The sequence below is a fragment of the Podarcis melisellensis genome (genome assembly GCF_964234715.1).
Source record: "Podarcis melisellensis genome assembly, chromosome: W".
NCBI lineage: Eukaryota > Metazoa > Chordata > Lepidosauria > Squamata > Lacertidae > Podarcis > Podarcis melisellensis.
The window spans coordinates 631,363-654,770 of NC_138535.1; the positions used below are offsets into that span (position 1 = coordinate 631,363).

General features: G+C 46.9%; 2 long non-coding RNA genes and 1 pseudogene across 3 annotated transcripts in view; 1 reads left to right on the forward strand and 2 right to left on the reverse strand.

Annotated features, from left to right (window-relative positions):
* LOC309361127 (adhesion G protein-coupled receptor D2-like) overlaps window positions 1–2,649 on the reverse strand; it is a 143,520-nt pseudogene extending 140,871 nt beyond the window's left edge. Inside the window, exons 1-2 of the transcript in view lie at window positions 2,500–2,649; window positions 2,077–2,380 (exon numbers count right to left, since the gene is read on the reverse strand). The product of the transcript in view is annotated as an adhesion G protein-coupled receptor D2-like (transcript). The remainder of the gene's footprint in view (window positions 1–2,076; window positions 2,381–2,499) is intronic.
* The window catches only part of LOC309361320, a 367,676-nt gene that overhangs the window by 162,856 nt on the left and 181,412 nt on the right, over window positions 1–23,408 (forward strand). The gene's annotated exons all lie outside the window — the stretch shown is intronic.
* The window catches only part of LOC309361324, a 65,189-nt gene continuing 58,106 nt past the window's right edge, over window positions 16,326–23,408 (reverse strand). Inside the window, exon 2 of the long non-coding RNA XR_014164422.1 lies at window positions 16,326–16,540. This is a non-coding gene — a long non-coding RNA (uncharacterized lncRNA). The remainder of the gene's footprint in view (window positions 16,541–23,408) is intronic.

A 23,408-nucleotide genomic window follows, 5' to 3' on the forward strand; every position in this document is an offset into this window, starting at 1 on the left:
CACCGCCATCTCGTAGGTTTTCATAAAGGCCCTATAAGATGTTCTTGAGGCTCCGTCACGGGCACCCCGCCATACTCGCTCTAGCCGTCTGAGGTCCCGCTTCATTTTCCGGAGCTCCTCGGTAAACCAGGGAGCCCGGTTTCTGCGGTGTCGCAGCGGGTGCTTCGGCGCGATCTCATCGATGGCTGCCAGGAGCTGGATATTCCAGCCCTCAACAAGCTCAGTCAATGAGTCGCCAGGGGGAGCAAGGTCCCGCAAGGCTTGGCGGAATCTATCAGGGTCCATCAGCCTCTGCGGGCGAGCCCAAATCGGCTCGCCACCTAAGCAGGGTGGGGGTGGAAAGTCAATCCTGGCTTTCAGAGTGTAGTGATCAGACCATGGCACCTTCATCGAAGGAGACATGACCACATCTATACCTACGCCAAAGATCAAATCCAGCGTGTGGCCTGCTTGATGTGTGGGGCCCAAAACAAACTGGGAGAGCCCTAGTGTCGCCATGGAAGACACCAGGTCCAGAGCCTGTGAGGAGGGAGTGGCATCAGCATGGATGTTGAAGTCCCCCAATACCAATAGGTTAGGGAACTCCAAGGCCCAGCCGGCCACCGCCTCCAGCAGGCCTGACAGGGTGGCTGCTGGTGCGCTAGGTGGCCGGTACACCAGCCAGACAGCCAAGCTCACCTCGGAGCCCCACACTAGGCCAACACATTCAATGCCGGGGATCGATGGCAATGGTAGAGCCCTGAAAGGACAAACTTCCCGGATTAATAATGCCACCCCTCCCCCCCGGCCCACAGTACGTGACTGGTGGAGGACGGAGAAACCCGGGGGCGCCATCTCTCGTAAGGTAACTGTTGCCCCTTCGCGCACCCAGGTCTCCGTCACACAAGCCAGGTCAACCCCCTGCGAGATAAAGAAATCTCGCAGGGTGGCGGTTTTATTGCCTATAGACCTGGCATTGCACAGCACCAGTGACGGAGGTGAGTAATCCTTGCTCACCCTACCCTCGTCCCTCGGGATGAGGCGCAGATTGGAAGGGGTACGAGCATATCCATATCTCGATCCCCTTCGCCTATAACATCTGCCCCCACCGCCATACCTCCCTCACCCCTCCACGGTAGCAATCCCAAGCCTCATAGTAGCCTCCATTGATGGCAATTAATGTTAGCTGACAGCCTGGCTAAGTGGGAGCAAAATGGGCGGCCTGGTGAAACTACTCTACATGCTAAGTTGAAATGATCTAGGAAGGACTGGACCTGTCTAAGTGCGACTTTATTATTATTATTATTATTATTATTATTATTATTATTATTATTATTATTTTGTGAAGGGTTTGACGAATTGTTTCCTTAAGGGCAACTATTCTCCCCTCTGGCAGGCGGGCGGATTGAGCTGCTGTGTCAAGCTCTATACCCAGGCAAGTAAGGTGCCTTATCTGCTGTGAGGGGAACTCCCAGCTCCTGGGCCAAAGCTGAAAAGGCCTCCAGAAGGGAGGCACATTTGCCAGTATTGGGCTTCCCAACGAGTAGAAAGTCACCGAGGTAACGTGTCACCCCAGGTGAGTTGGTTCTGTAGTGCAAGGCCCAGTCCCAAAAGGTGCTAAATGTCTCAGAGGCCGAGCCGGCTACAGAACAATCCATCGGCATAGCCTTGACAATGTAATATTTCCCTTGAAATTTGAATCCCAGCAAATGAGAGTCATTGGGATGAACTGGCAATAGACAGAAGGCTGAATCTATGTCACATTTTGCCAAGAGTGCCTCATGACCAAAATTCCGGATAAGTCTTAGTGCCCGATCGAAGAATTCGATCGAAGAATGCGGAGAGGAGGGAGCTGGATCAGGGAAAATGCTAGACCCGGAGGGTCCCTATCGTCTGTTCCCTGCTGCGGGGGCTTCTCTGGAACTGGAACCCCGCCTCCCCGAAAGGGCTGCTTCCCTTTGTAACACGCTACGGCTGGGAGTACCCCTACACACCTCTCACACTCGTGCAGATATTTACAAGACTGCCTTTGGCATGACCCCTTATTGAATTCCCAACATACTTTGCGCTTTGGCTCCCTTCTCAGTTCCAGCTTACCTGTGCAATAAGAATCTAATGGCTTCTTCTCAACATACGGGACGACCGCCACAGACCAGGTGCCATTTTCAATTTGATGCCAGCATGGTAGAGGGATCCTGGAAGCCTTCCTTCGGACTTTTATCATAGCTAATGGTGGCGGCCACTCCGGAAAGCGCACAGGCTGTTCTGACTCTTCATCCATGTCGCCAATTTTCAACTTGCTCTTCTTACACACGTGCTTCTTCTTGGTGCGTCTTTTGCCTGACGGTTTGTCCCCCCTCAACTGTCTGAAGCTCCCCCTCCAGCTGCTGGGCTGCTTATTCTGCAAAGAACCGGAAGAACTGGACGCAACAGGGTTATTGACACAGGCCGGCGGCCTCCGCACAGGCGACCCAATACAGTTCTGAGGGCCAGAGGCCTAGTTTGCACTGCCGCAGTTACTGCCCGAGAGCTTGGGCCTGCGCCTGAGAACTGAGAATCGTTGAAGAGGGCGGCAGAGGTGCCTGGGAGGTCATCAACCTGGGTGAGAGGCGGGCTCTCCGGAACCACCTGGGAATCTAGTATCATATCAGGGGTAGCAGCGGAGGGCATGGGGTTAGGGATTGCTCGAAAAAGTGCTGCTCATAATCATCAATGAACGATCTAAAGGCATTTAGGTAATGTGAAATAGGTTTGGGGTTATTATCCCGTCCATGTGGCACCCATGCAGCCTGAGGTGTGAGCCGATTCCGCCACAGAGCACTTCCTCTTAGGTGCCATGGATAACGCGCTAAAGCTACTGCCACAAACACATGCTACTGTTTACAAGCGGTTGTACAGGCACATGTTATAGATTCTGAAACGAATGTACTAATTAACGATTGATTTACTTATAATAAATAACGATTTTTCCAAGTATTTGGTTAAATGTTCAATTGTTTATCCAATTAGTATGTGCGTGCGTGTGTTATATATTACTATATATATATATATATATATAGATATATATAGATATATATATATATAAATGATGCTTCCTACTTCATATTATAATATCTCATTCAATATGCAGGGGTCCCATACAGGGATCAAACCAGCAACCTTGGCATTATTGTCACCACGATCTAAGAAACTGAGGGTTCCGAAATATATGTAAATTATTTATTTTTATTTTTATTTTTATTTTTTATTTGTCTATTTATATATTTATCTTTAGATTTAATTAATTAATTAATTAATTAATCAATTTAATCTTGGTATGTGATGCCATTCCACTTATTCTCTTTATTTTTTATTATATATTATTAGTAATATTCTTTATTTTAATTTTTTATTTATCCATTTATATTATTATTATTATATTATTATTATTTATCTATTATTTATTTATTTATTGTTATTATTTATTATTATTGTTATTCATTAAAATCTAATCCAGTATTAGTTCAATCAATTACCACTGTAAGTAGAATTAATTGCTGATACTATCAATTGTCTCCCCTTCATGGATCACTGCCTTGTCGTGGCGAAGGGGCTTGAAGAACTCAGAGAAGCTATGAACTATGCCGAGCAGGGCACCCAAGATGAACAGGTCATAGTGGAGAGTTTTGACCAAACGTGATCCACCTGGAGGAGGAACCGGCAAGCCACTCCAGTATCCCTGCCAAGAAAACTCCATGGACAAAGACAACAGGCATATAAAAGATATGACGCTGGAAGATGAGCCCCTCAGGTCGGAAGGCGTCCAACATGCTACTGGGGAAGAGCGGAGGACAAGTACAAGTAGATCCAGAGCTGATGAAGCGGCTGGGCCAAAGCCGAAAGGACGCTCAGTTGCAGATATGCCTGGAAGCGAAAGGAAAGTCCAATGCTGTAAAGAAAAATATTGCATAGGAACCTGGAATGTAAGAACCATGAACCTGGGTAAGTTGGAGGTGGTCAAAAATGAGATGGCAAGAATAAATATTGACATCCTGGGCATCAGTGAACTAAAATGGACGGGAATGGGTGAATTCAGTTTGGATGACCATCATATCTACTACTGTGGGCAAGAAACCCGTAAAAGAAATGGAGTGGCCCTCATAGTCAACAAAAGAGTGGCGAAAGCTGTACTGGGATGCAATCTCAAAAATGATAGAATGATCTCGATACGAATCCAAGGCAGACCTTTTAACATCACAGTAATCCAAGTTTATGCACCAACTACTTGTGCTGAAGAAACTGAAATTGACCAATTCTATGAAGACTTACAACACCTTATAGAAGTGACACCAAAGAAGGATGTTCTTCTCATTATAGGGGATTGGAATGCTAAAGTAGGGAGTCAAGAGATAAAAGGAACAACTGGCAAGTTTGGCCTTGGAGATCAAAACGAAGCAGGGCAAAGGCTAATAGAGTTCTGTCAAGAGAACAAGCTGGTCATCACAAACACGCTTTTCCAACAACACAAGAGACGACTCTACACATGGACATCACCAGATGGGCAGCATCGAAATCAGATTGATTATATTCTCTGCAGCCAAAGATGGAGAAGCTCTATACAGTCGGCAAAAACAAGACCTGGAGCTGACTGTGGCTCAGATCATCAGCTTCTTATAGCAAAATTCAAGCTTAAACTGAAGAAAGTAGGGAAAACCACTGGGCCGGTAAGATACAATCTAAGTCAAATCCCTTATGAATACACAGTGGAAGTGAGGAACAGGTTTAAGGATTTAGATTTGGTGGACAGAATGCCTGAAGAACTATGGATGGAGGCTCGTAACATTATACAGGAGGCAGCAACGAAAACCATCCCAATGAAAAGGAAATGCAAGAAAGCAAAGTGGGTGTCCAATGAGGCCTTACAAATAGCGGGGGAGAGAAGACAAGCAAAATGCGAGGGAGATGGTGAAAGATACAGGAAATTGAATGCAGATTTCCAAAGAATAGCAAGGAGAGACAAGAAGACCTTCTTAAACGAGCAATGCAAAGAAATAGAGGAAAGCAATAGAATGGGAAGAACCAGAGATCTGTTCAAGAAAATTGGAGATATGAAAGGAACATTTCGTACAAAGATTTCCATAATAAAGGACAAAAGTGGAAAGGACCTAACAGAAGCAGAAGACATCAAGAAGAGGTGGCAAGAATACACAGAGGAATTATACCAGAAAGAAATGGATGTCTCGTATACCCCAGGTAGTGTGGTTGCTGACCTTGAGCCAGACATCCTGGAAAGTGAAGTCAAATGGGCCTTAGAAAGCACTGCAAATAACAAGGCCAGTGGAAGTGATGGTATTCCAGCTGAACTATTTAAAATTTTAAAAGATGGTGCTGTTAAGGTGCTACACTCAATATGCCAGCAAGTTTGGAAAACTCAGCAGTGGCCAGAAGATTGGAGAAGATCAGTCTACATCCCAATCCCAAAGAAGGGCAGTGCCAAAGAATGCTCCAACTACCGCACAATTGCACTCATTTCACACGCTAGCAAGGTTATGCTTAAAATTCTACAAGGAAGGCTCAAGCAGTATGTGGACCGAGAACTCCCAGAAGTGCAAGCTGGATTTAGAAGAGGCAGAGGAACCAGAGACCAAATTGCAAACATGCGCTGGATTATGGAGAAAGCTAGAGAGTTCCAGAAAGACATCTACTTCTGCTTCATTGACTATGCAAAAGCCTTTGACTGTGTCGACCACGGCAAACTATGGCAAGTTCTTAAAGAAATGGGAGTGCCAGATCACCTCATCTGTCTCCTGAGAAATCTCTATGTGGGACAAGAAGCTACAGTTAGAACTGGATATGGAACAACTGATTGGTTCAAAATTGGGAAAGGAGTACGACAAGGCTGTATTTTGTCTCCCTGCTTATTTAACTTATATGCAGAATTCATCATGCGAAAGGCTGGGCTGGATGAATCCCTAGCCGGAATTAAGATTGCCGGAAGAAATATCAACAACCTCAGATATGCAGATGACACAACCTTGATGGCAGAAAGTGAGGAGGAATTAAAGAACCTTTTAATGAGGGTGAAAGAGGAGAGCGAAAAATATGGTCTGAAGCTCAACATCAAAAAAACGAAGATCATGGCCACTGGTCCCATCACCTCCTGGCAAATAGAAGGGGAAGAAATGGAGGTAGTGAGAGATTTTACTTTCTTGGGCTCAATGATCACTGCAGATGGTGACAGCAGCCACGAAATTAAAAGACGCCTGCTTCTTGGGAGAAGGGCAATGACAGGCCTAGACAGCATCTTGAGAAGTAGAGACATCACCTTGCCAACAAAGGTTCGTATAGTTAAAGCTATGGTTTTCCCAGTAGTGATGTATGGAAGTGAGAGCTGGACCATAAAGAAGGCTGATCGCCAAAGAATTGATGCTTTTGAATTATGGTGCTGGAGGAGACTCTTGAGAGTCCCATGGACTGCAAGAAGATCAAACCTCTCCATACTGAAGGAAATCAACCCTGAGTGCTCACTGGAAGGACAGATTGTGAAGCTGAGGCTCCAGTACTTTGGCCACCTCATGAGAAGAGAAGACTCCCTGGAGAAGACCCTGATGTTGGGAAAGATGGAGGGCACAAGGAGAAGGGGACGGCAGAGGACGAGATGGTTGGATAGTGTTTTCGAGGTTACCAGCATGAGTTTGACCAAACTGCGGGAGGCAGTGGAGGACAGAGGTGCCTGGCGTTCTCTGGTCCATGGGGTCACGAAGAGTCGGACACGACTAAACGACTAAACAACAACAACAACAAATCAATTGTCTACCGTAGCTGACGATGATATGAAATAATTATTCATCACTTGACTGTTCCGTTTGTATATGTCTATAAATTTATTTATTTGCCACCAAACAAATGGGTCAGGTGGATAGACACAGCTAAATATTTAAACCTGCCTCCTGAGGAGCAACTCACAAGCATGTAGTGATGAAACAATAGGAACAGCAGAGCAATGCAGCCCCCCCACTGCAATCAAATGGAATCAAAGAAAATCGCTCTCAGGGAAATGTCCTTTAACTAACACTTTGCAAAACAAAAGGTAATGCTGGAGGCCCAGCAGAAGGAAAATGCTGCCAAAGACAATGTTTCCTTGAGTTGATTATTAACGCTTGGCTATATAAATTCTTAACTTCAGCTGAATTAACTACACTGTGCAAATTCCATGCAATAGTATGCTCAGAACGTATTTCCTTATTAATTTATGTATCTGTTAGTCAATATACAATTCAGGCAGATGCACACAATCAATTATATAGAGCTGCTTCCTCAGGTAAAACTCCTAGTGATTTAGAGGGATGGTACAATAGAACAATCAGAGAACAACAGACACAGGAACTGCTATCAAATGATAATGTAGGAAAAATACACTTAAGGAAATGGTCCTTCTACCAGCATTTCAGCAGAACAGTGAGCCTTTTAGACTTCCGGAGGCGGCGCCAACCGCAATGGCGGTCTCCTTCTGATACAGAGGGGGAAGCTCCGCGGAAATCGGGTCTATCCGCTGCAGTGAAGCGGAGACCCTTCCAAAAACCACAGGCGAGCAAAGCCTGCGACCGTGGGACTCGGCGGGCACCTTTGCCCCCCCCCCTTGGTAAAGGGGCTTGCTAAAAAGCTCCGGAGTGAGACGGGGTTGTGCGGCGCGGTGCTGAGAGTTAATCGCTACTTCTGCGGAGCGAAGCTGCACAGCTGATGCCGGAGAGCGCTGACCTTTTTCCTTTGAAAATTCGGCTTTCAAACTACAACCCGTGAGTAAGATTTCGTTAAAAGGGAAAGATCAAAGGATTTGTTTGCTTTGATCGACGCAATGCACTTGAATTTGGCACTGAAGCGGGAAGGCGCAAAAAGGAAGTCCGTCTTCCGGTTTTGTAAATAGGTCTAAAGCAAAGACTTTTGAAGCTAAGAATTTGGAAAGATGAGCTAAAAGGAGCTAAATTTTAATGTCTGGAATAAGTATCCCCCCTCAGAGTGGGGGGGGAGGAGAAGAAATCTTTCGCTTGAAGGAAAAAGGGCGAGGGAAAATAAAGACCACCGCTTAATCCCTGATATTGGACTGCCAGAGACAGCAGGGAAAGTTTTGCACCATTTAAAGACATTGTTACTACATGAGATCACTCTGTAACTGAACTGACATTACTGAAGGACCCTCTTTGTAACTGTTGCTTTTGACTGAAGGATACTACTGCCTACAGAAATAAGTTACTTTGAAAAGAACATTGTTGCCAAGGAGATCCCCTAGAGGAGGCTTGTGATATAACTGGGGATTTTCCACTACAGCTGGCCAGGAAATTTTCCCATTACTAAAGAATCTGAACCGTGAGAGTGACCTTGAGTTTCAAAGATAAAGTAATGGATCAGCTTCAACCTCAGGAAAAATCCCAGGAAAAATCCTCAAAGATAAAAACCAGGCTGCAGCAACGAAGACAATCAGTAGTAGCCCCACCTGTTTTAGAAAAGGAAGAATTTGGACAGCCTGGAGCAAAAGGTGGGGGCTCTGAAGAGACATTAAATGCATCATTAGATAAAATATTTGGAGCTTTGGAAAAATTGTCAGCTAAAATTGACTTAAACACCACAACTATCAGCTCCAACACACAGGCCATTGATCGGTTGCTGCAGGAATCTAAACTGACAAGAAAAATTGCTAAGGAAGCAAAAGAGAAGGCGCAGGCGGTAGAAGAAAGGATACAGCCAATTAATAAAGAACTTGAGGAACATAAGGCGCAATTGTCCTTGATTGAACTAAGAGACAAACAGACCAATTTAAGGATTAGGTCGGTACCAGAATTGGAACAAAACAACTTGTTTGTTTTTTTAAAAGATTTTTATTGGTTTTTTACACATACAAAAGACAATACAAAACAAAACACACACATCAAAAACATACAACAAAAATTTGACTTCCCCATGCCTTCCTTTCACCACATCCTTATTTTATCATTTTTTCAAGCAACCCTTCAGTCAATTTTTAATCAAATCTCTTTTAAATTTACTTAAGATTTAACATTTACAGCTGTAATTCTTTGTTTCTCACCCCTTGACATCTTATCAGTCCACAATTTTACAATAGTTTTAAAGATATATTTTAAATTTTCTCCAGTCCTCTTCCACTGTCTCTTTCCTCTGGTCACGAATTCTGCCGGTCATCTCTGCCAGTCCCATGTATTCAGTCACCTTCGTCTGCCATTCTTCCAGAGAGGGTAGTTCTTGCATCTTCCAATACTTTGCCAACAGGATTCTTGCTGCTGTAGTTGCATACATAAAGAATGTCCTATCTTTCTTTGGTACCAATTGGCCGACCATGCCCAAGAGGAAAGCCTCCGGTTTCTTTACAAATGTCCACTTAAGGATTTTCTTAATTTCATTATAGATCATTTCCCAGTAGGCCTTAATCTTTGGGCAGGTCCACCAAAGATGGTAGAAAGTGCCTTCAGTCTCATTACACTTCCAACATTTATTATTGGACAAATGGTAGATCTTTGCAAGCTTGACTGGGGTCATGTACCACCTATAGATCATTTTCATTATATTCTCTTTCAAGGCAGTACATGCTGTAAATTTAATGCCGGTGGTCCATAACTGTTCCCAGTCAGCAAACATAATATCATGACCAATATCCTGTGCCCATTTAATCATAGCTGATTTCACCGTTTCATCCTGTGTATTCCATTTCAGCAGCAAATTATACATTTTAGATAGATTCTTAGTATTGGGTTCTAGCAATTCTGTTTCTAACTTTGACCTCTCCTTCTGAAAGCCAAGTTTCCTGTCCTGCTTAAATGTCTCATTTATCTGACGATAATGTAACCAATCTCGAACTTTATGCTTTAGCTTCTCAAAACTTTGAAGCTTCAGCTTTTCACCATCTTGTTCTAAGATTTCACAGTATTTGGGCCAATTAGAGTCCATATTAAGTTTTTTCACTGCCTTTGCTTCCATTGGTGACAGCCACCTGGGGGTTTTACTTTCCAATAAATCCTTATATCTATTCCAAACATTATACAGTGCTTTCCTTACAATATGGTTTTTGAAACTTTTATACACCTTTACCTTGTCATACCACAAATATGCATGCCAACCAAAACTATTGTCATATCCTTCCAAGTCCAAAATGTCTGTATCCTCCAGAAGTAGCCATTGCTTCAACCAGCAAAATGCTGCTGATTCGTAATAAAGTCTTAAGTCTGGCAGGGCAAAGCCCCCTCTATCTTTCGCATCAGTTAAAATCTTAAATTTTATCCTGGGCTTTTTGCCCTGCCAGACAAATTTAGATATATCCTTCTGCCACTTCTTGAAGCAGTCCATCTTGTCTAGGATCTGCAACGTCTGGAACAAAAACAGCATTCTCGGCAATACATTCATCTTGATAACAGCAATTCGGCCTAACAAGGAAAGTTTCAGCCTAGACCATATATCTAGATCCTTTTTTACTTCTGACCAACATTTTTCATAGTTATCTTTAAATAAGTTCACATTTTTAGATGTTAAATTTACCCCCAGGTATTTAACCTTTTTTGCTATTTCCAACCCAGTTTCACTTTGAAACCTATCTTTTTCTTCATTTGTTAAATTTTTTTCCGGCACCTTTGTTTTCTGTTTATTTAGTTTAAATCCTGCTACCTGGCCGAATATCTCAATTAATTCTAAGACTCTTTTGGTACTAGCTTCTGGCTGTTGCAAGGTTAACACTAAATCATCTGCAAATGCCCTTAATTTGTATTGTTTGGCTCCGACCTGTATTCCTTTAACCAGCTGGTCCTTTCTAATCATATTTAACAAAACCTCCAGGACAGATATAAAGAGTAGAGGAGATATAGGGCATCCCTGTCGTGTCCCTTTCTCTATTGGTATTTCATCCATTACCACATTGTTCACAATTAGTTTAGCTCTTTGTTCAGAGTATACTGCACCTATACCATTTTCAAACCCTTGGCCTACCCCCATCCCATGGAGATTCTTCTTCATAAAATTCCAAGAAATGTTGTCAAAGGCTTTCTCCGCGTCCACAAATATTAAAACTGCCTTTCTGTTAATGTCCACCTCCAGCAACTCCAAAATGTCTATAATGTTCCTCACATTATCTGACATGTGTCTCCCTGGGAGAAAGCCTGTTTGATTCTTATGAATCTCCTCTACCAAAACTCTCTTAAATCTTTTCGCCAAAACGTCTGCAAAGATTTTATAATCCACGTTCAAGAGTGATATAGGGCGGTAGTTCTTAACTTGATGTTTCTCAGTTTCTGTCTTCGGTATAAGTGAGATGAATGCTTCTTTCCACGATTCGGGGGCCTTTTTCCCCTCTAATATTTGATTACATACTTCCTTCAATGGTTGTATTAACCATTCCTTAAGAGCTTTGTAATATTTCGCAGTCAAACCGTCTGGTCCTGGTGATTTCCCCAATTTCATATTCTGGATGGCACCCTCTATTTCTTGTTCTGTAATTTTTTCATTCAAAATCCTTTTGTTTTGTTCTGAAATCTTTGATAATCCATATTTTTTGACGAATTCCTCTATTTCTTGTTCGTTTGTAGGCCCTTGTGCATACAGTTTTTTAAAGAAACTTTGAAAGCAGTTACTTATTTCATTTGGTTTGTTAATAAGTTTCCCATCTATTTCCAAGGATGTCACAGTGTTTAGCTTTTGTCTCTTTTTCAGTTGCCATGACAGCAGTTTTCCACATTTATCTGCCGATTCAAATGTCTTTTGCCTCATTTGCTTTATCTTCCATTCTATTTCTTGATTCATCAATTCCATGTATTGCGTCTGATAATATTTTATTTCTCTTAAAATCTCATGAGACTTTGGTTTGGATCTCAATTTCTTCTCTCCTTCTTTTATCTGGTTCAAAATCTTTTCCTTCCTCTCATTTTGTTTTTTCTTCTTTATAGAATTCTGCTGAATTAGGAAACCGCGCATCACGGCCTTACTTGCGTCCCATACTATTCTTTTTTCCACCTCCGTTCTCAAATTTATCTCAAAATAGTCCTTCAATATTTTTTGGGCCTTTTGATAAATTTCTTCATCTCTAAATAGGGTGTCATTCATTCTCCATCTAAAGGTTCCAGCCGTTGTTAATTTCATTTCCATCTTAACTGCATTATGGTCGGAACAGGTTTTTGTGCAGATTTCTGTTTTTTTCACTCTTAGTGCCAGATTGCTAGAAATCCAGATTTGATCAATTCTAGTCCAGGTCATTTTTGCTTCAGAGAAGAAGGTTCCCTCTCTTTCCAGAGGGTTCCTTGTTCTCCAAATATCGATCAGGTCCATGGTTTCAGTCAGTTCAAAGAAAGTCTTTGGTAGTCTCCCGTCCTTAGATATTACTTGTCTTTGTGCTTTGTCCATATTTGTGGAGACTGTTCCACTTTTGTTCTGCACCTTGGGAGAAGGACTATCAAAGGGGGGAGGCTTGGCATAGGGCAGCTGAAATATACTCGGAGTCAAGTGTGGATTTCATGCCCTTTATTCAGCTCATCATAGCGAGGAATGAAAGTTCCCCCACAATATCTGCTAATTGGCTAATCCCGGAATTCTCCTGTAGGCCAATCAGGTTGTGGATTCACTTCCACCTGGAGCTGGATTAGGTGGCTCCTGCAGACCAATCATACTGCTGCATTGTTCTAGGACCAATCAGACTGCTGTGTAGTGATCAGGTGGGATTGCTATGAGGAATTATAACAAATATAGAGTAAGCCATCTGTGTCAGCAATGAAAGCATTGCGTTGACTGGGTTTAAACTATTTTGATATGATTCTTGATCAATCTACACCTATGCATCCCTGTTCCATCTCTCTCTCTTCACAAGTCACATACACAGCACAGTTGCTTAGACAGGCAGGTGTCCTGGGTCATCAAAGGTAGTGGGCAAGCTTCTTTGATGTAGCTTTCTGATATGGTAATTTTAGGATGTTAATCTTAGGGGCAGGAAACAGATCTCACATGAAGGTGATAATGATTGCTGTCCTCCTGGCCATCCTCCTTATCATGTGTATTGCTTGTTTATCACCTCTGGGGTTGCCAAATGGACTCCTTTGTAGTTCTGTTAATTAGTTTTGGTGGTTTAACTTGTCCCCACGTGGGTTTGTTGAAATGCTCAGAAGAAATCTGATTGGTTCTTACGAACACTCTGTAAAAAGTTCTTTTGTGAATAAAACTACCTGGGCCAGGGGCTGCACACGGACAAGCACAGAGAGACACGATTATATGCACCCTTCCCAGAGTCTTCCTGGTTCAAGCCTCTGTGTGTATTCTTATTAATCAGAGTTCAATCCTTCCTTTACTTTGTGAACGCCTCACTGCTGCCTTTTGGATCCTATTCAACTCAGTACATAACACCCCTCCCCTCTAAGTTCCAGTCCTGCCCGGGAGGTCGCATTCATAGTCCTCAAGGTACGCCGGCGGCCTACGTGTGCGTTGCGGCCTGGTGTGTTCCCTGGTCCAGGGTTCAGGTTCTGGCTCATGTTCCAAGGATGCTGGCTGTGATGGGGACATTTGGTCTGGTGCAACCGGCTCGCTCAGTCGTGGTTCTGGTTCCGGTGTCCTTTCGGCCTTGCGGGTCCTCTCTGTATTTACTGATTCTGCCTCTCCTGCTGGCCCCTCCTGCTCTACAGGCCTCGCTGCCCCACTGTTCCCTTGGGACTCCTCTGACCTGTCCTCCTCCTGGTTTTCACCCGGGAATCGTCACCATAGCTGGTCGCAGTGGTGGCGCCAGCATTGCCCCCCCTCCGTTAGCACCTCGTACGACATGGGGCCAGTGAACCTGGTGACTGTGCCGGGTACCCATGCCGGGCCTGCCCCAAAATTCTTTGCGTACACTGGGTCCTGAGCCATGAAGGTCTGGGGGTTCCTGCCTCCCCCCCCACTACCTCATCCTGAGCTCTATCGGGGTGAAGGTGGTCCAATCTGATTGCAAGGCGCCGGCCCATCAGTAGTTCAGCAGGGCTCCGGCCAGTCGTTGAGCTGGGGGTGCTGTGCTAGAAGGAATGTGGCAATGCGCTACTCCCAATCGCCTTACGTCATGCAGCGGAGGGTGTCCTTGGTGGTCTGCACCATGCGTTCTGCTTGGCCATTGGTGGCAGGGTGGAAGGGCGCCCAGCAGATGTGGCGGACGGCATTCTGCGCTGTGAAGGTCTGGAATTCTCCTGACGTAAATGCGGTTCCGCTGTCTGAGATGAGAGTGTCAGGGAGCCCGTGGGTTGCAAACAGCCTGCGTAGTACCCGGATGGCTGCGGACGTAGAAGTGGACGGTACCAGTGCGACTTCCAGCCATTTGGTGTAGGAATCCATCACTCACTATGAAGAACATTTTCCCCTGAAAGGGGCCAGCAAAGTCCACGTGCAGGCGTGACCATGGTGCTCGGGAGGACTCCCGGGACTTGATTGGGGCCCTTGGGGGATCTGGACGGGATTCTTGGTAGGCCTGGCAGTGTTTGACCCAGGCCTCTATCTCTCCGTCGATCCCCGGCCACCACACATAACTCCTGGCAAGGGCCTTCATTCTTACTACCCCTGGGTGTGTCTTGTGTAGGGCTGTGAGGACCCTTTTGCGGAGGGGCTGGGGAACAACAACCCTGCTTCCCCATAACAGGCACCCCTTGTGGGCTGACAGTTCATGTTTGCGGGTTGTGTAGCCGGCGAATTCTGGCCCGGGGCTGCTGCTGGGCCATCCCCTCCACACCCAGTCCAGGACCCGGGAGATGACACTATCTTTCTTGGAATGGTGCGCAACTTCTTGTGCCTGAATGGGGCGGTCGGGAAGCAGCTCCAGGCTCATAACCTCTTGCGTGGGCGCTGGGTCGGGGCCTGTTTCCGGTAGTGGTAGCCTGCTGAGGGCGTCCGTGTGGCCCATCGCCTTCCCAGGGCGGTGAATCAGTGCATACTGGTAGCCGGCAAGGAAAATTGACCACCTGAGGATGCGAGGAGACAGAACTTAGGGAGCTTTGCTTTTGGGGGGCAAAAAAGCCAAGCAACGGCTTGTGGTCAGTCCCTCCTTGTCGATTTGCGAGTAGTTCCGCTCAGTTGCGTCGAGTGTCTGGGGAAAGTATGCCACCGGACCTCTCTTCCATCTGGGAGTTGGTGTCCCAGGACAGCGCCGATGCCATAGGGTGAGGCGTCGCATGCTAGCACCACTGGCAGCCTCTCGTCAAAGTGTGCCAAGACCAAGTTTGAGATGAGCAAGTCCTTGACTGCCTGGAATGCAGCCTCCTGGCGCTGGCCCCACACGCAAGGAGCCCGCTTGTGCAGGAGTCTGTGTAGGGGCTCCGCTACCGCCGCCTTATGGGGAAGGAAGGCATGGTAAAAGTTCAATAGTCCTAAGAAGGCCTGAAGTTCAGTCTTGCCCTTGGGCGCTGGGGCATCACAAATGGCCTGCCAATCCCAGTAAGCTAACATAGGGGCCCTTGACCACAAGCAAGTCCAGTTGCCGCGTCCGCCCTCGATATTGCACCCTGAAGGTCCCCACCCCCATTGTGGTGACCTTAAATTTCTGGAAGTCCCGGAGGGTGAATGGGGCCAGCCTGAGTTTGGGACCCCCACTAGGGCACAGTTTCCTTAAGGTCCTTGCCAAGATTATAGATAGAGTTGAACCCGTGTCAAGCTCCATGCTCCGCTGAGTTGCCTTGGTGCATTGGGCCCCTGGACCTGGGGCTCTTGGATCGGTCATCTGATGCCTGCCGTCGGGTGGGCCGAGCCTGACACACCCGGGCGATGTGTCCCTATTTTCTGCACTGCCTGCACTCTGCGTTGCAGAAACGGTAGGTCCTCTTCTCGTGACTCTCCCCGCAGCTTGCGCAGTTCCCTCCTTCTCATCAAGGTGGCTATGGTCTGTGCGCTGCTTGAGTGCGCCGCTGTACTTGGTGCACCTCCTCCCTGTCGGATCCTGAGTCGTCGGCGAGGTCTTCATGGTGGACCCTCAGTTGGGATGGCAGGCTCGGCCATGCCTCTTGCGTCGACCTCTCGGCAGCTTTCGTTGCCAGGGCCTCCTCCAGAGCGACCTGGAACGTTAGGTCCTTCTTGGCGTAGAGGCGTCGTTGCAGCTTCTCAACCTTCAGACCACCGATGAGGAGGTCACGAAGCATGTTCTCCAACTCTGAGAAGTTGCAGAACTGGCCGGCTTGGTGGAGGGAGGTTGAAGAATATTTATTGCTCAGATAAGCCTTGGCGTCCAGCCCGCTTCGGCTGCGCAGCTACCAGCCAGGCCTCCGGACTTCAAAGGCCACATTCCAAAGGCTCTGAGCAAACGCAGAGATAAGCAGCGGTCAGAGAAAGCTGCAAACTCAAGTGCTTTCTTCAGTCTGCTTAAATAAAGTCCACTCAGGATCTTAGCAGCTAAAAGCAGTTTTTATTTACAGCAAACTACCCATTGTCTATCACAGCGAACAGCATCGTGAAAACACGTCCACTCTCCTCAAAAGCGAAAGTAGAGAGAAAAGAACAGAGGCTGGAGACTCTCAGAAATGACGCAGAATCTCCCCCCTCCCAATTTGTAGGCAGGGCGTACACTCTGAGCTGTTTAACCCTGTAAGCTCAGGTTCTCCTCACACCCCGTCTCGCCCTGCGCTACTGTGGGGAAAGTATGTACAGAACTTACCCCCAACTCCAAACCACCACAAAACTCCCCATGACGCTCGAAGCTTAAAGGTTTGGTAAATCCATCGGCCAAGTTAATGTGACTGGCACAATACTTCAGCCGAATCAAACCTGACTGAACACTCTGACACACATTTTGAAAACGTATGCCCAGATGCTTGGTTCTGGCCTTAAATTGCGCAGATTCAGCCAATTTCAAACAAGGTTGATTGTCTTCCCAAACCGTGATGGGCAAGCTACAATCCCCATAGATCTCTTGCACCAAGCATCTATAGAACTCTAGTTCCCGGCACAAATCAGACAGTGCACTGAATTCAGCCTCAGTAGAAGACAGCGCAATGAGACTTTGCTTCCGGGACTTCCACCCAATTAGTGACTTCCCAAACTTTACCACCAACCCAGACACAGACTTGCGGTCCTGCGAATTTGCCCAGTCACTGTCCGCATAGCATGTGAGCTTCGCCTCACCTTCAGCTGGCAGCTTAAGACAGAAGTCTTTGGTATGCTGCAGGTAGCGCAGTACCCGCTTGATACCGTGCCAAGCACTCACACTGGGCTTTGACGCTTCCCTACTTAGCAGGTTGGTAGCAAAGGCAATGTCTGGTCTGCTCCATTGGGACAGGTACAACAGACTATCTAGAGCTGACTGAAAGAGCTCAGCATTCTCAAACTCGGCACTTTCTGCTTGCTGGCTCTCTTTCACAAAGTTTGTCTCCATGGGTGTCCGAACTCCTGCACAATCGGACATTCTGAACTTCTCAAGCAACTGCTCAATCTTGCCTTTCTAACTGAGCAAGAAGCTACCATCCTCAGTTCTCACTATCTGCACGCCCAGGTAGATCCTTACTGCACCCAGGTTCTTGAGCTGAAACCGTTTCCCAAGCTCTTTGGCAAACTTCTGCACCTGTTTGTCTGCCTTTCCAATGTGGATGATGTCATCAACGAAAAATAACACCAGTTCCTGTGAGTCTCCTGATCCTCTAAGGAACAGGCAACTGTCAGCAAGACTCTTCCTGAAACCTAGCTTCTCCAAAGCTTCATTCAGGCACAAGTTCCAATTCCTGGCCGATTGCTTCAGACCGTAAATTGACTTGTGAAGTTTCCACACAGTACCTTGCTCATTGCCCTCAAACCCTGGAGGAGGAAGCATGTACAGATCCTCCTGGAGGTCTGAGTTCAAGTAAGCAACGTCCACATCAAAATGATGCGCCAGCAACCCTCTTTGTGCAGCAATGGTCAAGACCAAACGTAGAGATTCACTCCTACAGGTGGGAGCATAAACTTCCGTATAATGCAACCCCCTGCGCTGCGTGAATCCTCTCGCCACTAATCTGGCCTTATACTGCGGTTCTCCTGTCGCTGTGGGCTTAAGACGGTAAACCCAGCGGCTACCCACGGCCTGTTTGCCCACCGGCAACTTCGTGAGGGAGAACACACCTAGAGACTCCATTGAGTTCATTTCCTTCTGCATCGCCTCATGCCATTTCCTGGCTTCTTCCTGAGGCAGTTTCTGAACATCCTCAAAACTCTCGGGTTCACACTGTGCCATTCCGACCCACACGCTAGTGACGGCAAACCTTTCAGGAGGTTTCCCCTTGGTCGTCCGAGCTGAACGGCGCAGCACTACTTCAGGAACCCCCCCTGACCCACTAGGGCCAGCCAGAACGTCCTTGGCATCAGAGAGCTCCCCCTCTGACTTACTGCGCCTTCTGGACTTCTCAGCCGAACCTGTGGGGGAAGATGGAGCACTGCGTTGCTCAATCTTCACAGCCTTGGGAGAAGTTCTCCCCTCTGCCTGCACTGGGTCTGAACTCTGAGCCTCAGTAGCAGGTTCAACCTCTTCCTCTCCTTCATCGGCAGAGTCAAGCAGACTCTCTGACAGGATGTCAGGGTTCCCATGTATCCTTGCCCAGCCACTCTGCTCACAGAATTCAGCACTGTTGCTGAGCAGAATCCTGGACTGATTCCCTGACGGATAAGCAAACCGCCACCCCTTGGTCCCTGGCTCATACCCACAGAAAATCATCTTTTGGGACTTGGGTTCACCTTTCTTGCGTTTGGCCTTTGGTATGAGGACCCAAGCCTCACAGCCAAAAACGCGGAAGTAGTGCACTTTTGGCTTCTTTCCGTGCAGCAAGAATTACGGTGTGTCACCTACCACTGAATTGAACAACCTGTTCAGAATAAAGTTGGCCGTTTGCCAAGCCTCCCCCCAAAAGCACTGTGGGAGCCCGGCATCAAACAAAAGAGCTGCGGACATGTCCCCTAGAGTCCTGTTCCGTCTTTCCGCAATCCCGTTCTGTTGGGGACTGTGTGGAGAGGACAATCTGTGTTGAATCCCCTTTTTGCGGAAGAAACTTTGCAATGCAGACCCGGTGAACTCCCCACCACGATCGCTCTGAAAGTTTTGCACCCGTGTGGAAAACTGCAGTTCCACAGCCGCAATCCAGTCTTTGATTAGCGGCGCAGCTTCATTTTTGTGTTGGATCGTGAAGGTCCAGGAGTTGCGTGTATGGTCATCAATCAGAACCAGCACATATTTGGCTCCGCCCATACTGGTTACAGACATTGGACCACACAAATCTGCATGAATTAACTGAAAAGCCCTAGTGGTCACCCTCTCAGACCTAGGGTATGTGCACGTCTTTACCTTTGCAGACTTGCACGTTCTGCAATCTAGAAACTTAGCACATGATTTCGTTTTGCACCCTTGCGTACACTCTGGGATCTTCTTCACTGACCCCCAGGACACATGAGCCATACGTCGGTGCCATAAGTGAGCACACACATCATGAACTGGAACGTTGGCACACTGTGCTTGAGCCACCTCCGTGTCACCTGTACCTGCAAAAGAAGCATCTATCACAAACAACCTGTCTTTACATTCAACACTGACTAGTTGCTGTCCATTCTTAGAAATAGAACACTTATTGTTCTCAAAACACACTCTGTAGTTCTCAGCAAGAAGGGCGCTGACAGACAGCAACGCGCAGGACAGTCCTGGAACAACAAAAGCCTGGATTGAATCCTGTAAGAAAGAACAAAACAGTGAGCCAGTTTGCGTGAGTGGGTGTCGAGTCCCATCTGCTAAACAGACAGTCTTCCCAGAAGTTACAGAGGTGCAGTTCTCCAGGAATCCTGCAGATGGCACTAGGTGATGGGACGCCCCACTGTCTATTAAAAAAGCCAGCACAGCATCCTGTTGACAACTCTTGACTGCAGCCATAGAGGCTGCCAAATGTTTATGTTCAGTGTCTCTACCAGCTGCCTTTGGCTTGCCTTTCCCACGCTTTGAAGAAGAGCCCTTTATCTGGTTGCTACGGGAGACGGCCTTCGGCTGTTCCTGTGCCTCCACTGGACATTCTCTCACCAGATGGGAGGGGGAGCCACAGCGATAACAGCGGTGACGCGTAGCAACAGCTCTCACAGCTCCCTCTTCAGCCATTTCTGCGTTCCCAGCACCCCCACCTTTGGGTGCACAGCCTGGGCCTGCACGCTCTCCAGCATTCTGGTTGCGGGCCTCTACATCACACGGCCCCTCGGAGACAAAGCAGCTACTCCCAGCTGTAACTTCAGGAACATGGCCAGCAGCCCCCACTGGGCTCTCGGCTTCCTCCCTGCTCTCAGCTTTTTCCCGGCCCTGGGCTCCTGCTGAGCTTTCACACAGACTCCTCAGCACCTGCCAGGCGGCCTGAGCCCTCCAGGTGGGGCAACAGCAAAGCGTCCACGCTTGCTCTCAACATGCAGAGCTCTCTTTGCATTCTCTGCTCTCTATCTTCCAGCAAAGCAGCCTCCAGGTCTGCTGCGCCATCTTCAGCAGCAACTGGCATGGGTGGGGCCGGCTCCTTCTGGGCTATACTCCAGAGCCCTTTGGCCAAAAAACACCCCCTTACTCTCCTAATCCATATATCCCAGGACTGGGTTGTGAGCTTTTCAAACGGGACATCATAAAAGTCCTGGAGCTCAGCCATCTCCTCCCCCAGTGCTCCCATTGGGGCTTTGAAGTACTCACGCATACCAGGCAGCTTCAAAGGAGAGGCCTCCAGTGGCTCTTTGCAGCACACAGCATTTCAGCCAGTTTCCCTGCTTTCTCCCAGGCAAAGCCTCAAAGCAGGACTTTTTTCTTTCGGCAGCAAAAAACAGCAGCTTCTCAACTTTCACAGCCTTTTTAAGCACACAGCACTTCAAAGCAGGCTTTCCCCAATTGCCGTTAATGTCGCCCATAAGCTGAAGAATATTTATTGCTCAGATAAGCCTTGGCGCCCAGCCCGCTTCGGCTGCGCAGCTACCAGCCAGGCCTCCGGACTTCAAAGGCCACATTGCAAAGGCTCTGAGCAAACGCAGAGATAAGCAGCAGTCAGAGAAAGCTGCAAACTCAATTGCTTTCTTCAGTGTGCTTAAATAAAGTCCACTCAGGATCTTAGCAGCTAAAAGCAGTTTTTATTTACAGCAGACTATCCATTGTCGAACAGTCCACTCTCCTCAAAAGTGAAAGTAGAGGAGAAAAAACAAAGGCTGGAGACGCAGAAATTGTAGGCAGGGCGTACTGTGAGGAGAATCAGAACTTACAGGGTTAAACAGTTCTGTGTGACGTCTCACATTCTGAGGCGTGGTTATGTTCACATACGGGAATCTTTCTGTGTGTGAGTTTCCTTTCATTTTTGGCTGAGAGAGCGAAAGGATGTCTGCTCTCTCGCCGGGCTGATTTATGATGTTTTCCTTCTCATTAAAGACTGTTGGAGATTAGCAAGAAGCTGCGTTCAGTCTGATTTATTACCCACACACAAAGGCAACAGTTTCTGCCGCTGCAAACTCTGCTAAACGACTTTGCAAAGAGAGCTGAGGGGAGCAAGGATCGCAAGTGGGTACTCGCTTGGTGTCAAAATAAGGATCAGGCAGACTCAGCAATGGAGAATAAGAAGGTGAAGTTTATTGCCAGGCAATAAGGACCCAGTTTGGAATCTCTTCCAAAAGGAACTGGGACCCCTATTGACAGAAATCCAGAGGTCTTATACCTGAGCAGATCACAGCAAATCATAGATCATGAGACAATCATGAGGGACTCACAATATTGTCAGCGAGAATCAGCCAATCAGCAAGCTCTTGTCATGCTACCCGACCCTGGTCAAGCACTGGCCAAGCACAGGGTTCTAGTTCTGCTTTCCAATGCTTCCAGTGACGCTCTGTCTAACCTTTCCCCTAGTTATGACAGGACAGGGAGCTTGGACATTTTGCGGTTTTGCTCTTCCTGTTCTGTGGATTAATTTAGCCTGTATCTGAGGGGATTTTGTACCAGAATCTCTGATTCACGTCTTCCCCTTGTCCAGGGTACACAGATGTTTGTGGGGGAAAGGTCGGCTCCTAACTTGCTGTTTCAAGCAGTTTGCAATTAGCTAAGGCACAGCTTCCCTTTGATTCAAAAAGGATTATAAAATGCTGTAAGCCCTGATTATGTGCAAACATATATGGATATATAATGAATATATTGATTACTGATAACTGATTATATGGATAGCATAGGGGTAGCCCTTCTTCCTTGCCTCATTCCCCCCTTTTCAAGCTCAGAGAGAAGATTCATCTGACTCCTGAGCTTGAACACCACTCAGGACATCAGAATAAACCGTTGTTTCCTGCGAGGGGACCTGTTCCTGCACTGGGACTGGTTCCCTATGCATTCGCTCGTAACCATCGTCTTCCTCTGGCTCCTCTGGCACTGGGGGCAAAGCTCGGTATATTGCCAGAATCTGAGGGTCAGTGAGATGCTTAACATTGCGGGCTATCATTCCCCTAAGCAAAGACAGACAACAAGGAATTACAGAAAGAAGCAACAGAAAAATAAATCCTCCTATAGCCAAGGCAGTCAGAAAGCTATGCACCCACCCCTCTCCTGGGATCCATGACCACATCTTTTCCCAGGGATTTCGAGCAGGTGTGTTGTCAACTACCAGAGACTGCAGTTTTTGCAGTTCGTCTTCGATTGTCTTGTTGAGGTCATGGAATTTAACCCGGCATTGACCTTTTGGGACAATTTTACAAAAACCGCCTGATCGTGCAAGGAGGTAGTCCAAAACCAATCTATGGGTCATAGTCAGTTGGTTCAGATCCTCAACCTCTGCCTGCAGGGAGCGCAAGATACGGGTGTTGGCATTGATAGTTTTCTCCAGCCTGCATGTGAGAGCAAACTGTTGCTATCAAAGGGTTAAAAGAGTAGCAGAAACGCTCTAATCACTGAGCAGCTGGAGGTCATTAGGCTTCCAGGAACATGAGTCTGTATAAATAGTCCCCCTGTTTGTTTGTTCTTCCCCTTCTCCCTTTTGGGTGTGTGTTTTGCTGAGATGTGTGGTTCGTCGCCAGGGTTGTTTTTTGGTGTTTTGTAAATAAACCTTATTTTGATTTACAAACCGCATGCTCCAGGACTCCTTTTTGGGAAGATGCTGCCTCTCCTGCCCTTCTTAGCTGCTGCGCGAAATCCTCTGCCGTGGTGAGACTTTTAAAGAAGGAAGTGCACTGGGCATTTACATTAAACTAATTAAAGTTTAATGGGACAGGTTATGGATGTTTGTACGTCAAGAAGGAGATAAGGAGAGCAGTTCAGAGTGATTTATGCAAGGACTGGAGTGAAGACAGAAGTGGTTGCCGACAACGAAAGCCTCCAAAGCAGCTTGAGTCCTGCAACGTGCCTAGAAAAGTTTTAAAGAGGCACTGCGCAGTTTGTACTCGCTGGAAGACGTCTGATTCCTCAAGGAGCCACCTCAGCAGCTGGGAGACGGTCTACAGGTGTGTGAGTATCGTTCCTAAGCCCCAGGGAGGATGGC